This window comes from Borostomias antarcticus (genome assembly GCF_949987555.1).
Source record: "Borostomias antarcticus genome assembly, contig: scaffold_272, whole genome shotgun sequence".
NCBI classification, from domain to species: Eukaryota; Metazoa; Chordata; class Actinopteri; order Stomiiformes; family Stomiidae; genus Borostomias; species Borostomias antarcticus.
In genome coordinates, this window is record NW_028176434.1 from 82,207 (window position 1) to 87,206 (window position 5,000).

At 47.2% G+C, this 5,000-nt stretch overlaps 1 pseudogene across 1 annotated transcript in view; it reads right to left on the reverse strand.

The window, feature by feature from the left end:
- LOC311328537 (plexin-B2-like) overlaps positions 1-5,000 on the reverse strand; it is a 21,310-nt pseudogene that overhangs the window by 12,328 nt on the left and 3,982 nt on the right. The window lies entirely within an intron of this gene.

Here is a 5,000-nt window from a genome sequence, read left to right on the forward strand (position 1 = left end):
GCTGGACACAACAAGCAAATTTCCGTCTTCCCAACAAAAGTTAAACAGGTAATGCTTACTACAAATATAGCCTACAGACAATCCTAATTATATATCCTTGCTAGTTAGTGTATACTGTAACATGGCGAGACTTTGCATTTGAACTTGGATGTTAGCTGTGAAAACATCGCGTTAGCTAACTAAGCGCATTGTGTTGCCTCTGGGTATGAAATGCACTATACAAATAAAGCTTTGATTGATTGATTGATGAACTAGCTAGCAAACTACCTAACTAAGTAACTTCTGTGAGCTAAAGCTAGTTGATGATATGTTTAGAGATCCGTTTGGCAGCTGACGTTGGCTAATTTATTGTTGTCCATCTGTCGCTTGACTTTTGACTCTTAGCTTATTATGTAAACAAAGACGCGGCTAGACGCTAACGTTAGACTACAGTACAGTATATTTCTATATTTACGTTTCTGAAGTGCTGTACCGTTCATTTCAGGCCATGGGTATTCTGAGTGACTCTGAAGTGACCATCCTGTGAGGGAAACAGGCCTACACCTGGAAACATGCCATGATCGTTTAAGGTAAAATTATATAGCAATGACTGTATTACCCTGTGACACAATGTACTATTGAGCTCATGGGACTAGATATTACAACAATCTCTAAATGGCTCGAAATGGCTAACGTTACCTACAGTGTCACCCTGTCTGACCAAGTGAGCCTGTGCGCCACTGACTGTCTGACCCCCTGCCTCCCTCCGCTCAGGGAAAATGCCAGCAGCACTGCCTGGCTGGAGTCGCCCTTCAGACCTCCTGGACATCCCACGCTCGCGCCTGGTCAAGTACCCACTGTTGCTGCGTGAGATCCTCCGACGCGGCCGGCCTGGAGCAAGCGGTGAGCTCACACGCACACACACACTGCAGGGCTGTGTCCTTAACAGTAATACTTAATCCACGCCGCGGTCTATAACCGCATCCCTCTGTGTGTGTGTGTGTGTGTGTGTGTCCAGATCGTCATCATCCAGGGCGTGGCCAGCTATGCAGCAAGAACGGACAGGTGAGCAGAGCGCGTGCACACACACACACACACAGCACACAACACAGACCGGATCAGATGAGGTTTATTGTACCTAATCTAAGGCTGGTTTATTGACCTGTCTACTCTTCTCTTCCTCTCCCCCCACAGCCAAGAACATCTTCCGTGTCCGCTTCCAGGACCCGACCCAGTCCCACCCACACCCTGCAGGTCAACTACGTCCCCGACCTGAGCCTGCTACAAGCGCCGCTCCTTCACCGTCTCCGCCATCGTCCACATGGAGGAGGCTGATGAGAACTGCCCCCAGCTCCCCCTGCGGGGATGAGACCCCCAGCCCCGCCTCCTCGCCGTCTCCCTCCCCCTCCGTCTCCTCATCATCATCATCATCATCGGCATCATCATCATCATCTCCGAACTCTCCTCCCCCTCCTCTCATAAAACAGATACAGATACAGAATACTGTATTTATCCCCGAGGGGCAATTCAGTTTCCACATGTTAAAAGAGACACAGAGATTATTACAGCAGTGTTCTGTTACTGTCCTCATTGGCAGCTATTTACTTCAGGTGCAGTATTCTGCATGGCCCTCTCTCCGGGTCCTGCTATGAGGGAAACATTACACCTTGCTGCATTTACTGCAGTTGAACGCATGAAATAAAAGGCAACCGCATTCCATTTTATGACTTTTCATTGTTATAGTTCAGAACATACTCACTCAGAGATGAGACAGGTGGGACCTGATCATATTCGTACAGGGCTGTGTTGATTTTCCCTATAAAGTGTTCCTAAGACTTATTATTATTGTAGTTATTATGAATAATAACAATAAAAAATATTATTTTCATCATCACTGGAACACATTACATGAACATTTATGACAGTAAAAGCTGATCTTTAACTTTGCTTAGTCAAGTCAAACTTTATTTATATAGCGCATTTTGTTGTGGCTACAAACCTTCAACACCTAACTCCTACAGGGAGCACTGGACTCCACCAGCCACACTGTAGTTTGATAAGCTGCTATGATTGTCTACTACAAGCTTGAGATAAAATGCTTGGGAATGGGTAACTTAGAAGAGATATTGTGCATTTTTCTTACAGCGTCTAGTCTCATGATGAGTGGCAGGGGTCATCCTTCTATCTGATGCAGTTTGCTTGAGTGCTCAACATGATTTCAGATAGTAGCTCCTCACGCCCACAGGCTGAAGGATTATGAAATGATGGGCCCCTGGGCACAGACACAAAGGGCCCCCCACCCACGTCATTTATGGAAAACTCACAATAAAAGAAGCTTCACCCAGCTCAGCTTTGACTCGAGGGACCTCAACTCTGTGCGGAGGACTTGGTTTTTGGATTTCTCCCAAAATAATTGAAGCCCATGAGTACTCAGCCCATCTAAAGTTCTATAGATAAACACTAATTTAAAACATATCATGATGGTTTCTTTCTTGTGATTTGTGGCTTCAGTTTTTCAGCAGGATTTTTGGGGCTGTGTTATTGACATGAATGGCTAAGCCCTTTAAAGATACAAGAAATGCGAAGGGCCCCCTGAGCTCTTGGGTGAGCCCAGGCTGGCGGTCTGATACCCCTCTACCATGCAGGCATCGAGGTCATAGCATCTCAACCCAAAACTTGCTCAGCTGTTAAAAAGGCAAAAATTCAGTCTCCTTCAATTTTCTGGCATCCTGAGGCAGTGCTGGGGAACTCCATTTAATCAGGTCGGCTGTCCGTTATACCCCGACCATAGAGGGGTATCAGACCGCCAGCCTGGGCGTCCTGGGGCACGTCTGATACTGGGCACAGCCCTCTGGAACCAGGGAGAGCAGAAGCAGAAGTCTGTTTCCCCTGTGAGCAAAGACATATTACCGAACGGGCCTACCAGGCCCAGGGGCCCAAGAGCTCAGGGGGCCCTTCGCATTTCTTGTATCTTTATACAAATACTTTATCTATCGATAAATGACGTGGGTGGGGGGCCCTTTGTGTCTGTGCCCAGGGGCCCATCATTTCATAATCCTTCAGCCTGTGGGCGTGAGGAGCTACTATCTGAAATCATGTTGAGCACTCAAGCAAACTGCATCAGATAGAAGGATGACCCCTGCCACTCATCATGAGACTAGACGCTGTAAGAAAAATGCACAATATCTCTTCTAAGTTACCCATTCCCAAGCATTTTATCTCAAGCTTGTAGTAGACAATCATAGCAGCTTATCAAACTACAGTGTGGCTGGTGGAGTCCAGTGCTCCCTGTAGGAGTTAGGTGTTGAAGGTTTGTAGCCACAACAAAATGCGCTATATAAATAAAGTTTGACTTGACTAAGCAAAGTTAAAGATCAGCTTTTACTGTCAGAAATGTTCATGTAATGTGTTCCAGTGATGATGACAATAATATTTTTTATTGTTATTATTCATAATAACAACAATAATAATAATAAGTCTTAGGAACACTTTATAGAGAAAATCAACACAGCCCTGTACGAATATGATCAGGTCCCACCTGTCTCATCTCTGAGTGAGTATGTTCTGAACTATAACAATGAAAAGTCATAAAATGGAATGCGGTTGCCTTTTATTTCATGCGTTCAACTGCAGTAAATGCAGCAAGGTGTAATGTTTCCCTCATAGCAGGACCCGGAGAGAGGGCCATGCAGAATACTGCACCTGAAGTAAATAGCTGCCAATGAGGACAGTAACACAGAACACTGCTGTAATAATAGACATGTTGAGACACAAAAATACAAGTCCCATGAGGAGAGACAACACAGTCAGCTCTCCTGTCCCCACTACACGTCCACTCAGGAGTCCATTTTGTCTCCTCATCGCATAGTCTCTCTTGCACAACCGTGAACCTGGTACTGAATCTCTGTGTCTCTTTTAACATGTGGAAACTGAATTGCCCCTCCGGGATAAATAAAGTATTCTGTATCTGTATCTTTTGTATCTATCTGTATCTGTATCTCTCTGTTTTATGAGAGGAGGGGGAGGAGAGCGGAGATGATAATGATGCCGATGATGATGATGAGGAGGAGACGGAGGGGGAGGGAGACGGCGCGGAGGCGGGGCTGGATGTCTCATCCCCGCAGGGGGAGCTGGGGGCAGTTCTCATCAGCCTCCTCCATGTGGACGATGGCGGAGACGGTGAAGGAGCGGCGCTTGTAGCAGGCTCAGGTCGGGGACGTAGTTGACCTGCAGGGTGTGGGTGGGACTGGGATGTTCTTGGCTGTGGGGGGAGAGGAAGAGAACAGAAGACGGGTCAATAAACCAGCCTCATTTAGATTAGGTACAATAAACCTCATCTGATCCGGTCTGTGTTGTGTGCTGTGTGTGTGTGTGTGTGCACGCGCTCTGCTCACCTGTCCGTTCTTGCTGCATAGCTGGCCATGGCAGAGCACGCCCTGGATGATGACGATCTGGACACACACACACACACACACACACAGAGGGATGCGGTTATAGACCGCGGCGTGGATTAAGTATTACTGTTAAGGACACAGCCCTGCAGTGTGTGTGTGCGTGTGAGCTCACCGCTTGCTCCAGGCCGGCCGCGTCGGAGGATCTCACGCAGCAACAGTGTGTACTTGACCAGGCGCGAGCGTGGGATGTCCAGGAGGTCTGAAGGGCGACTCCAGCCAGGCAGTGCTGCTGGCATTTTCCCTGAGCGGAGAGAGGCAGGGGGTCAGACAGTCAGTGGCGCACTGGCTCACTGGGTCAGACAGGGTGACACTGTAGGTAACGTTAGCCATTTCTTAGAGATTGTTGTAATATCTAGTCCCATGAGCTCAATAGTACATTGTGTCACAGGGTAATACAGTCATTGCTATATAATTTTACCTTAAACGATCATGGCATGTTTCCAGGTGTAGGCCTGTTTCCCTCACAGGATGGTCACTTCAGAGTCACTCAGAATACCCATGGCCTGAAATGAACGGTACAGCACTTCAGAAACGTAAATATAGAAATATACTGTACTGTAGTCTAAC